General features: G+C 53.3%; 28 non-coding genes across 28 annotated transcripts; 14 read left to right on the top strand and 14 right to left on the bottom strand.

The window, feature by feature from the left end:
• Positions 1–27: 27 nt before the first annotated feature.
• Positions 28–100, bottom strand: Trnar-acg (transfer RNA arginine (anticodon ACG)). The gene has a single exon. It is a non-coding gene; the product is annotated as a tRNA-Arg (tRNA).
• A 442-nt stretch (positions 101–542) lies between these two features.
• Positions 543–634, top strand: Trnai-uau (transfer RNA isoleucine (anticodon UAU)). The gene is given in 2 exon segments: positions 543–580; positions 599–634. It is a non-coding gene; the product is annotated as a tRNA-Ile (tRNA).
• Positions 635–745: 111 nt separating this feature from the next.
• On the top strand, positions 746–817 carry Trnad-guc (transfer RNA aspartic acid (anticodon GUC)). Its single transcript has one exon. It is a non-coding gene; the product is annotated as a tRNA-Asp (tRNA).
• A 236-nt stretch (positions 818–1,053) lies between these two features.
• Trnam-cau (transfer RNA methionine (anticodon CAU)) lies at positions 1,054–1,125 on the bottom strand. Its single transcript has one exon. It is a non-coding gene; the product is annotated as a tRNA-Met (tRNA).
• Positions 1,126–1,373: 248 nt separating this feature from the next.
• On the bottom strand, positions 1,374–1,446 carry Trnar-acg (transfer RNA arginine (anticodon ACG)). The gene has a single exon. It is a non-coding gene; the product is annotated as a tRNA-Arg (tRNA).
• Positions 1,447–1,888: 442 nt separating this feature from the next.
• Trnai-uau (transfer RNA isoleucine (anticodon UAU)) lies at positions 1,889–1,980 on the top strand. The gene is given in 2 exon segments: positions 1,889–1,926; positions 1,945–1,980. It is a non-coding gene; the product is annotated as a tRNA-Ile (tRNA).
• Positions 1,981–2,091: 111 nt separating this feature from the next.
• Trnad-guc (transfer RNA aspartic acid (anticodon GUC)) lies at positions 2,092–2,163 on the top strand. Its single transcript has one exon. It is a non-coding gene; the product is annotated as a tRNA-Asp (tRNA).
• A 236-nt stretch (positions 2,164–2,399) lies between these two features.
• Trnam-cau (transfer RNA methionine (anticodon CAU)) lies at positions 2,400–2,471 on the bottom strand. Its single transcript has one exon. It is a non-coding gene; the product is annotated as a tRNA-Met (tRNA).
• Positions 2,472–2,719: 248 nt separating this feature from the next.
• Trnar-acg (transfer RNA arginine (anticodon ACG)) lies at positions 2,720–2,792 on the bottom strand. The gene has a single exon. It is a non-coding gene; the product is annotated as a tRNA-Arg (tRNA).
• Positions 2,793–3,234: 442 nt separating this feature from the next.
• Positions 3,235–3,326, top strand: Trnai-uau (transfer RNA isoleucine (anticodon UAU)). Its single transcript is given in 2 exon segments — positions 3,235–3,272; positions 3,291–3,326. It is a non-coding gene; the product is annotated as a tRNA-Ile (tRNA).
• A 111-nt stretch (positions 3,327–3,437) lies between these two features.
• Trnad-guc (transfer RNA aspartic acid (anticodon GUC)) lies at positions 3,438–3,509 on the top strand. Its single transcript has one exon. It is a non-coding gene; the product is annotated as a tRNA-Asp (tRNA).
• Positions 3,510–3,745: 236 nt separating this feature from the next.
• Positions 3,746–3,817, bottom strand: Trnam-cau (transfer RNA methionine (anticodon CAU)). The gene has a single exon. It is a non-coding gene; the product is annotated as a tRNA-Met (tRNA).
• Positions 3,818–4,065: 248 nt separating this feature from the next.
• Positions 4,066–4,138, bottom strand: Trnar-acg (transfer RNA arginine (anticodon ACG)). The gene has a single exon. It is a non-coding gene; the product is annotated as a tRNA-Arg (tRNA).
• A 442-nt stretch (positions 4,139–4,580) lies between these two features.
• On the top strand, positions 4,581–4,672 carry Trnai-uau (transfer RNA isoleucine (anticodon UAU)). Its single transcript is given in 2 exon segments — positions 4,581–4,618; positions 4,637–4,672. It is a non-coding gene; the product is annotated as a tRNA-Ile (tRNA).
• Positions 4,673–4,783: 111 nt separating this feature from the next.
• Trnad-guc (transfer RNA aspartic acid (anticodon GUC)) lies at positions 4,784–4,855 on the top strand. Its single transcript has one exon. It is a non-coding gene; the product is annotated as a tRNA-Asp (tRNA).
• A 236-nt stretch (positions 4,856–5,091) lies between these two features.
• Trnam-cau (transfer RNA methionine (anticodon CAU)) lies at positions 5,092–5,163 on the bottom strand. Its single transcript has one exon. It is a non-coding gene; the product is annotated as a tRNA-Met (tRNA).
• A 248-nt stretch (positions 5,164–5,411) lies between these two features.
• Trnar-acg (transfer RNA arginine (anticodon ACG)) lies at positions 5,412–5,484 on the bottom strand. The gene has a single exon. It is a non-coding gene; the product is annotated as a tRNA-Arg (tRNA).
• Positions 5,485–5,926: 442 nt separating this feature from the next.
• Positions 5,927–6,018, top strand: Trnai-uau (transfer RNA isoleucine (anticodon UAU)). The gene is given in 2 exon segments: positions 5,927–5,964; positions 5,983–6,018. It is a non-coding gene; the product is annotated as a tRNA-Ile (tRNA).
• A 111-nt stretch (positions 6,019–6,129) lies between these two features.
• On the top strand, positions 6,130–6,201 carry Trnad-guc (transfer RNA aspartic acid (anticodon GUC)). The gene has a single exon. It is a non-coding gene; the product is annotated as a tRNA-Asp (tRNA).
• Positions 6,202–6,437: 236 nt separating this feature from the next.
• Positions 6,438–6,509, bottom strand: Trnam-cau (transfer RNA methionine (anticodon CAU)). Its single transcript has one exon. It is a non-coding gene; the product is annotated as a tRNA-Met (tRNA).
• Positions 6,510–6,757: 248 nt separating this feature from the next.
• Trnar-acg (transfer RNA arginine (anticodon ACG)) lies at positions 6,758–6,830 on the bottom strand. Its single transcript has one exon. It is a non-coding gene; the product is annotated as a tRNA-Arg (tRNA).
• A 442-nt stretch (positions 6,831–7,272) lies between these two features.
• On the top strand, positions 7,273–7,364 carry Trnai-uau (transfer RNA isoleucine (anticodon UAU)). The gene is given in 2 exon segments: positions 7,273–7,310; positions 7,329–7,364. It is a non-coding gene; the product is annotated as a tRNA-Ile (tRNA).
• Positions 7,365–7,475: 111 nt separating this feature from the next.
• On the top strand, positions 7,476–7,547 carry Trnad-guc (transfer RNA aspartic acid (anticodon GUC)). The gene has a single exon. It is a non-coding gene; the product is annotated as a tRNA-Asp (tRNA).
• A 236-nt stretch (positions 7,548–7,783) lies between these two features.
• Positions 7,784–7,855, bottom strand: Trnam-cau (transfer RNA methionine (anticodon CAU)). Its single transcript has one exon. It is a non-coding gene; the product is annotated as a tRNA-Met (tRNA).
• Positions 7,856–8,103: 248 nt separating this feature from the next.
• Trnar-acg (transfer RNA arginine (anticodon ACG)) lies at positions 8,104–8,176 on the bottom strand. Its single transcript has one exon. It is a non-coding gene; the product is annotated as a tRNA-Arg (tRNA).
• A 442-nt stretch (positions 8,177–8,618) lies between these two features.
• On the top strand, positions 8,619–8,710 carry Trnai-uau (transfer RNA isoleucine (anticodon UAU)). Its single transcript is given in 2 exon segments — positions 8,619–8,656; positions 8,675–8,710. It is a non-coding gene; the product is annotated as a tRNA-Ile (tRNA).
• A 111-nt stretch (positions 8,711–8,821) lies between these two features.
• Positions 8,822–8,893, top strand: Trnad-guc (transfer RNA aspartic acid (anticodon GUC)). Its single transcript has one exon. It is a non-coding gene; the product is annotated as a tRNA-Asp (tRNA).
• Positions 8,894–9,129: 236 nt separating this feature from the next.
• Positions 9,130–9,201, bottom strand: Trnam-cau (transfer RNA methionine (anticodon CAU)). The gene has a single exon. It is a non-coding gene; the product is annotated as a tRNA-Met (tRNA).
• Positions 9,202–9,208: the final 7 nt, after the last annotated feature.

Here is a 9,208-nt window from a genome sequence, read left to right as displayed (position 1 = left end):
GCTACGCGCCCGCAACTAACAAAATGCCGACCCTGCCAGGATTCGAACCTGGAATCTTCTGATCCGTAGTCAGACGCGTTATCCGTTGCGCCACAGGGCCACTGTTCGTCTTTCGTCATATGACGCGGGTACACATCGCAGAGCAACGTGTTCTCCGTGGCTCGGCAACTGCGTGTCGTCCACTGACAACGGCGGCGCGGCCACTCTGGTCTTCCGCACTCTGCAGGGAGCTGCCAAGGAAGGCATCTCTCCTCCAGCTGCTCGGCCACGGTGCGCCTGCATAGCTTAGAGCTTGCCACACATCTGCCCTCGCTGTTGGACAGGTAGCAGAAGGCAAGGCGCGCGTTTTTCTGCAATGTTTCGGTGATGACAAGCGGTTGATATGCTTGTAAGTGTAGCATATGAAACAAGAATCGTATGAAGCATCCGTAGCCAGGTGCTAAAGTCGCAGTATGGCCGCAGGTGACGGTCGTATGATGGGTCTGTAGCCACAACAGGTTGGCAGCAAAGCAAATACCGCTAACTGAAAGCACCCTGCTGTAGCCCCAGTGGCGCAATTGGTTAGCGCACGGTACTTATAAGGCAGTAGCCGTGAGCAATGCCGGGGTTGTGAGTTCGAGCCTCACCTGGGGCATACTTTTATTTCGTAGCAGCTGACTCTGAAAGCATCGGGACGCTAGATTTGAGATGAATCACCTACTTGAGAAGAATAAGTGTGCGTGCGTTGTGCGTGTCGTTTGCGTATTCCTCGGTAGTATAGTGGTTAGTATCCCCGCCTGTCACGCGGGAGACCGGGGTTCGATTCCCCGCCAGGGAGGTGCGATTTTTATATCGCGAAAGTTGCACGTGTGGCCCGATAGGACATTAACGTTGTGATCGAGAAATGTAGTTGCTGCAGAATCGTAAGAAACTCTGCGTCTTAGGAAGTGTTTCTCGTATTCTCCACACGACGTCGTCATCGTTTCAGAACTTACAGGGTTTGCTGTTGACGCTGGGTCAGCGCACCCCAGGCTTAATGATCGAGCTCGAAGCACACAAGAAAAAGAATAATTTTAGCAGAGCGTGGTTTCGATCCACGGACCTCTGGGTTATGGGCCCAGCACGCTTCCACTGCGCCACTCTGCTGCGTGACGTGGGATACTTGGAAAAGCGTTGTCAGCGTCGCGTACCGTTTAATTAACTGTGCAACATCTCTCAGCTTGACTTGTCTCGACTTTGCTCGACTGACGCTACGCTGACGCTTGCACGAAGCGATATTTACCACGATCGTCTCGAGATGCAGCTGCGAGATGCTCAGGATTGACATTGCACTCCACGCAGGTGGAAACATTCGAATGCACTGCCTAGCTACGCGCCCGCAACTAACAAAATGCCGACCCTGCCAGGATTCGAACCTGGAATCTTCTGATCCGTAGTCAGACGCGTTATCCGTTGCGCCACAGGGCCACTGTTCGTCTTTCGTCATATGACGCGGGTACACATCGCAGAGCAACGTGTTCTCCGTGGCTCGGCAACTGCGTGTCGTCCACTGACAACGGCGGCGCGGCCACTCTGGTCTTCCGCACTCTGCAGGGAGCTGCCAAGGAAGGCATCTCTCCTCCAGCTGCTCGGCCACGGTGCGCCTGCATAGCTTAGAGCTTGCCACACATCTGCCCTCGCTGTTGGACAGGTAGCAGAAGGCAAGGCGCGCGTTTTTCTGCAATGTTTCGGTGATGACAAGCGGTTGATATGCTTGTAAGTGTAGCATATGAAACAAGAATCGTATGAAGCATCCGTAGCCAGGTGCTAAAGTCGCAGTATGGCCGCAGGTGACGGTCGTATGATGGGTCTGTAGCCACAACAGGTTGGCAGCAAAGCAAATACCGCTAACTGAAAGCACCCTGCTGTAGCCCCAGTGGCGCAATTGGTTAGCGCACGGTACTTATAAGGCAGTAGCCGTGAGCAATGCCGGGGTTGTGAGTTCGAGCCTCACCTGGGGCATACTTTTATTTCGTAGCAGCTGACTCTGAAAGCATCGGGACGCTAGATTTGAGATGAATCACCTACTTGAGAAGAATAAGTGTGCGTGCGTTGTGCGTGTCGTTTGCGTATTCCTCGGTAGTATAGTGGTTAGTATCCCCGCCTGTCACGCGGGAGACCGGGGTTCGATTCCCCGCCGGGGAGGTGCGATTTTTATATCGCGAAAGTTGCACGTGTGGCCCGATAGGACATTAACGTTGTGATCGAGAAATGTAGTTGCTGCAGAATCGTAAGAAACTCTGCGTCTTAGGAAGTGTTTCTCGTATTCTCCACACGACGTCGTCATCGTTTCAGAACTTACAGGGTTTGCTGTTGACGCTGGGTCAGCGCACCCCAGGCTTAATGATCGAGCTCGAAGCACACAAGAAAAAGAATAATTTTAGCAGAGCGTGGTTTCGATCCACGGACCTCTGGGTTATGGGCCCAGCACGCTTCCACTGCGCCACTCTGCTGCGTGACGTGGGATACTTGGAAAAGCGTTGTCAGCGTCGCGTACCGTTTAATTAACTGTGCAACATCTCTCAGCTTGACTTGTCTCGACTTTGCTCGACTGACGCTACGCTGACGCTTGCACGAAGCGATATTTACCACGATCGTCTCGAGATGCAGCTGCGAGATGCTCAGGATTGACATTGCACTCCACGCAGGTGGAAACATTCGAATGCACTGCCTAGCTACGCGCCCGCAACTAACAAAATGCCGACCCTGCCAGGATTCGAACCTGGAATCTTCTGATCCGTAGTCAGACGCGTTATCCGTTGCGCCACAGGGCCACTGTTCGTCTTTCGTCATATGACGCGGGTACACATCGCAGAGCAACGTGTTCTCCGTGGCTCGGCAACTGCGTGTCGTCCACTGACAACGGCGGCGCGGCCACTCTGGTCTTCCGCACTCTGCAGGGAGCTGCCAAGGAAGGCATCTCTCCTCCAGCTGCTCGGCCACGGTGCGCCTGCATAGCTTAGAGCTTGCCACACATCTGCCCTCGCTGTTGGACAGGTAGCAGAAGGCAAGGCGCGCGTTTTTCTGCAATGCTTCGGTGATGACAAGCGGTTGATATGCTTGTAAGTGTAGCATATGAAACAAGAATCGTATGAAGCATCCGTAGCCAGGTGCTAAAGTCGCAGTATGGCCGCAGGTGACGGTCGTATGATGGGTCTGTAGCCACAACAGGTTGGCAGCAAAGCAAATACCGCTAACTGAAAGCACCCTGCTGTAGCCCCAGTGGCGCAATTGGTTAGCGCACGGTACTTATAAGGCAGTAGCCGTGAGCAATGCCGGGGTTGTGAGTTCGAGCCTCACCTGGGGCATACTTTTATTTCGTAGCAGCTGACTCTGAAAGCATCGGGACGCTAGATTTGAGATGAATCACCTACTTGAGAAGAATAAGTGTGCGTGCGTTGTGCGTGTCGTTTGCGTATTCCTCGGTAGTATAGTGGTTAGTATCCCCGCCTGTCACGCGGGAGACCGGGGTTCGATTCCCCGCCGGGGAGGTGCGATTTTTATATCGCGAAAGTTGCACGTGTGGCCCGATAGGACATTAACGTTGTGATCGAGAAATGTAGTTGCTGCAGAATCGTAAGAAACTCTGCGTCTTAGGAAGTGTTTCTCGTATTCTCCACACGACGTCGTCATCGTTTCAGAACTTACAGGGTTTGCTGTTGACGCTGGGTCAGCGCACCCCAGGCTTAATGATCGAGCTCGAAGCACACAAGAAAAAGAATAATTTTAGCAGAGCGTGGTTTCGATCCACGGACCTCTGGGTTATGGGCCCAGCACGCTTCCACTGCGCCACTCTGCTGCGTGACGTGGGATACTTGGAAAAGCGTTGTCAGCGTCGCGTACCGTTTAATTAACTGTGCAACATCTCTCAGCTTGACTTGTCTCGACTTTGCTCGACTGACGCTACGCTGACGCTTGCACGAAGCGATATTTACCACGATCGTCTCGAGATGCAGCTGCGAGATGCTCAGGATTGACATTGCACTCCACGCAGGTGGAAACATTCGAATGCACTGCCTAGCTACGCGCCCGCAACTAACAAAATGCCGACCCTGCCAGGATTCGAACCTGGAATCTTCTGATCCGTAGTCAGACGCGTTATCCGTTGCGCCACAGGGCCACTGTTCGTCTTTCGTCATATGACGCGGGTACACATCGCAGAGCAACGTGTTCTCCGTGGCTCGGCAACTGCGTGTCGTCCACTGACAACGGCGGCGCGGCCACTCTGGTCTTCCGCACTCTGCAGGGAGCTGCCAAGGAAGGCATCTCTCCTCCAGCTGCTCGGCCACGGTGCGCCTGCATAGCTTAGAGCTTGCCACACATCTGCCCTCGCTGTTGGACAGGTAGCAGAAGGCAAGGCGCGCGTTTTTCTGCAATGTTTCGGTGATGACAAGCGGTTGATATGCTTGTAAGTGTAGCATATGAAACAAGAATCGTATGAAGCATCCGTAGCCAGGTGCTAAAGTCGCAGTATGGCCGCAGGTGACGGTCGTATGATGGGTCTGTAGCCACAACAGGTTGGCAGCAAAGCAAATACCGCTAACTGAAAGCACCCTGCTGTAGCCCCAGTGGCGCAATTGGTTAGCGCACGGTACTTATAAGGCAGTAGCCGTGAGCAATGCCGGGGTTGTGAGTTCGAGCCTCACCTGGGGCATACTTTTATTTCGTAGCAGCTGACTCTGAAAGCATCGGGACGCTAGATTTGAGATGAATCACCTACTTGAGAAGAATAAGTGTGCGTGCGTTGTGCGTGTCGTTTGCGTATTCCTCGGTAGTATAGTGGTTAGTATCCCCGCCTGTCACGCGGGAGACCGGGGTTCGATTCCCCGCCGGGGAGGTGCGATTTTTATATCGCGAAAGTTGCACGTGTGGCCCGATAGGACATTAACGTTGTGATCGAGAAATGTAGTTGCTGCAGAATCGTAAGAAACTCTGCGTCTTAGGAAGTGTTTCTCGTATTCTCCACACGACGTCGTCATCGTTTCAGAACTTACAGGGTTTGCTGTTGACGCTGGGTCAGCGCACCCCAGGCTTAATGATCGAGCTCGAAGCACACAAGAAAAAGAATAATTTTAGCAGAGCGTGGTTTCGATCCACGGACCTCTGGGTTATGGGCCCAGCACGCTTCCACTGCGCCACTCTGCTGCGTGACGTGGGATACTTGGAAAAGCGTTGTCAGCGTCGCGTACCGTTTAATTAACTGTGCAACATCTCTCAGCTTGACTTGTCTCGACTTTGCTCGACTGACGCTACGCTGACGCTTGCACGAAGCGATATTTACCACGATCGTCTCGAGATGCAGCTGCGAGATGCTCAGGATTGACATTGCACTCCACGCAGGTGGAAACATTCGAATGCACTGCCTAGCTACGCGCCCGCAACTAACAAAATGCCGACCCTGCCAGGATTCGAACCTGGAATCTTCTGATCCGTAGTCAGACGCGTTATCCGTTGCGCCACAGGGCCACTGTTCGTCTTTCGTCATATGACGCGGGTACACATCGCAGAGCAACGTGTTCTCCGTGGCTCGGCAACTGCGTGTCGTCCACTGACAACGGCGGCGCGGCCACTCTGGTCTTCCGCACTCTGCAGGGAGCTGCCAAGGAAGGCATCTCTCCTCCAGCTGCTCGGCCACGGTGCGCCTGCATAGCTTAGAGCTTGCCACACATCTGCCCTCGCTGTTGGACAGGTAGCAGAAGGCAAGGCGCGCGTTTTTCTGCAATGTTTCGGTGATGACAAGCGGTTGATATGCTTGTAAGTGTAGCATATGAAACAAGAATCGTATGAAGCATCCGTAGCCAGGTGCTAAAGTCGCAGTATGGCCGCAGGTGACGGTCGTATGATGGGTCTGTAGCCACAACAGGTTGGCAGCAAAGCAAATACCGCTAACTGAAAGCACCCTGCTGTAGCCCCAGTGGCGCAATTGGTTAGCGCACGGTACTTATAAGGCAGTAGCCGTGAGCAATGCCGGGGTTGTGAGTTCGAGCCTCACCTGGGGCATACTTTTATTTCGTAGCAGCTGACTCTGAAAGCATCGGGACGCTAGATTTGAGATGAATCACCTACTTGAGAAGAATAAGTGTGCGTGCGTTGTGCGTGTCGTTTGCGTATTCCTCGGTAGTATAGTGGTTAGTATCCCCGCCTGTCACGCGGGAGACCGGGGTTCGATTCCCCGCCGGGGAGGTGCGATTTTTATATCGCGAAAGTTGCACGTGTGGCCCGATAGGACATTAACGTTGTGATCGAGAAATGTAGTTGCTGCAGAATCGTAAGAAACTCTGCGTCTTAGGAAGTGTTTCTCGTATTCTCCACACGACGTCGTCATCGTTTCAGAACTTACAGGGTTTGCTGTTGACGCTGGGTCAGCGCACCCCAGGCTTAATGATCGAGCTCGAAGCACACAAGAAAAAGAATAATTTTAGCAGAGCGTGGTTTCGATCCACGGACCTCTGGGTTATGGGCCCAGCACGCTTCCACTGCGCCACTCTGCTGCGTGACGTGGGATACTTGGAAAAGCGTTGTCAGCGTCGCGTACCGTTTAATTAACTGTGCAACATCTCTCAGCTTGACTTGTCTCGACTTTGCTCGACTGACGCTACGCTGACGCTTGCACGAAGCGATATTTACCACGATCGTCTCGAGATGCAGCTGCGAGATGCTCAGGATTGACATTGCACTCCACGCAGGTGGAAACATTCGAATGCACTGCCTAGCTACGCGCCCGCAACTAACAAAATGCCGACCCTGCCAGGATTCGAACCTGGAATCTTCTGATCCGTAGTCAGACGCGTTATCCGTTGCGCCACAGGGCCACTGTTCGTCTTTCGTCATATGACGCGGGTACACATCGCAGAGCAACGTGTTCTCCGTGGCTCGGCAACTGCGTGTCGTCCACTGACAACGGCGGCGCGGCCACTCTGGTCTTCCGCACTCTGCAGGGAGCTGCCAAGGAAGGCATCTCTCCTCCAGCTGCTCGGCCACGGTGCGCCTGCATAGCTTAGAGCTTGCCACACATCTGCCCTCGCTGTTGGACAGGTAGCAGAAGGCAAGGCGCGCGTTTTTCTGCAATGTTTCGGTGATGACAAGCGGTTGATATGCTTGTAAGTGTAGCATATGAAACAAGAATCGTATGAAGCATCCGTAGCCAGGTGCTAAAGTCGCAGTATGGCCGCAGGTGACGGTCGTATGATGGGTCTGTAGCCACAACAGGTTGGCAGCAAAGCAAATACCGCTAACTGAAAGCACCCTGCTGTAGCCCCAGTGGCGCAATTGGTTAGCGCACGGTACTTATAAGGCAGTAGCCGTGAGCAATGCCGGGGTTGTGAGTTCGAGCCTCACCTGGGGCATACTTTTATTTCGTAGCAGCTGACTCTGAAAGCATCGGGACGCTAGATTTGAGATGAATCACCTACTTGAGAAGAATAAGTGTGCGTGCGTTGTGCGTGTCGTTTGCGTATTCCTCGGTAGTATAGTGGTTAGTATCCCCGCCTGTCACGCGGGAGACCGGGGTTCGATTCCCCGCCGGGGAGGTGCGATTTTTATATCGCGAAAGTTGCACGTGTGGCCCGATAGGACATTAACGTTGTGATCGAGAAATGTAGTTGCTGCAGAATCGTAAGAAACTCTGCGTCTTAGGAAGTGTTTCTCGTATTCTCCACACGACGTCGTCATCGTTTCAGAACTTACAGGGTTTGCTGTTGACGCTGGGTCAGCGCACCCCAGGCTTAATGATCGAGCTCGAAGCACACAAGAAAAAGAATAATTTTAGCAGAGCGTGGTTTCGATCCACGGACCTCTGGGTTATGGGCCCAGCACGCTTCCACTGCGCCACTCTGCTGCGTGACGTGGGATACTTGGAAAAGCGTTGTCAGCGTCGCGTACCGTTTAATTAACTGTGCAACATCTCTCAGCTTGACTTGTCTCGACTTTGCTCGACTGACGCTACGCTGACGCTTGCACGAAGCGATATTTACCACGATCGTCTCGAGATGCAGCTGCGAGATGCTCAGGATTGACATTGCACTCCACGCAGGTGGAAACATTCGAATGCACTGCCTAGCTACGCGCCCGCAACTAACAAAATGCCGACCCTGCCAGGATTCGAACCTGGAATCTTCTGATCCGTAGTCAGACGCGTTATCCGTTGCGCCACAGGGCCACTGTTCGTCTTTCGTCATATGACGCGGGTACACATCGCAGAGCAACGTGTTCTCCGTGGCTCGGCAACTGCGTGTCGTCCACTGACAACGGCGGCGCGGCCACTCTGGTCTTCCGCACTCTGCAGGGAGCTGCCAAGGAAGGCATCTCTCCTCCAGCTGCTCGGCCACGGTGCGCCTGCATAGCTTAGAGCTTGCCACACATCTGCCCTCGCTGTTGGACAGGTAGCAGAAGGCAAGGCGCGCGTTTTTCTGCAATGTTTCGGTGATGACAAGCGGTTGATATGCTTGTAAGTGTAGCATATGAAACAAGAATCGTATGAAGCATCCGTAGCCAGGTGCTAAAGTCGCAGTATGGCCGCAGGTGACGGTCGTATGATGGGTCTGTAGCCACAACAGGTTGGCAGCAAAGCAAATACCGCTAACTGAAAGCACCCTGCTGTAGCCCCAGTGGCGCAATTGGTTAGCGCACGGTACTTATAAGGCAGTAGCCGTGAGCAATGCCGGGGTTGTGAGTTCGAGCCTCACCTGGGGCATACTTTTATTTCGTAGCAGCTGACTCTGAAAGCATCGGGACGCTAGATTTGAGATGAATCACCTACTTGAGAAGAATAAGTGTGCGTGCGTTGTGCGTGTCGTTTGCGTATTCCTCGGTAGTATAGTGGTTAGTATCCCCGCCTGTCACGCGGGAGACCGGGGTTCGATTCCCCGCCGGGGAGGTGCGATTTTTATATCGCGAAAGTTGCACGTGTGGCCCGATAGGACATTAACGTTGTGATCGAGAAATGTAGTTGCTGCAGAATCGTAAGAAACTCTGCGTCTTAGGAAGTGTTTCTCGTATTCTCCACACGACGTCGTCATCGTTTCAGAACTTACAGGGTTTGCTGTTGACGCTGGGTCAGCGCACCCCAGGCTTAATGATCGAGCTCGAAGCACACAAGAAAAAGAATAATTTTAGCAGAGCGTGGTTTCGATCCACGGACCTCTGGGTTATGGGCCCAGCACGCTTCCACTGCGCCACTCTGCTGCGTGAC

This window comes from Schistocerca cancellata, unplaced genomic scaffold (genome assembly GCF_023864275.1).
Source record: "Schistocerca cancellata isolate TAMUIC-IGC-003103 unplaced genomic scaffold, iqSchCanc2.1 HiC_scaffold_976, whole genome shotgun sequence".
In the NCBI taxonomy this organism is placed as follows: Eukaryota; Metazoa; Arthropoda; class Insecta; order Orthoptera; family Acrididae; genus Schistocerca; species Schistocerca cancellata.
This window is presented reverse-complemented; position numbering and strand designations above follow the sequence as displayed.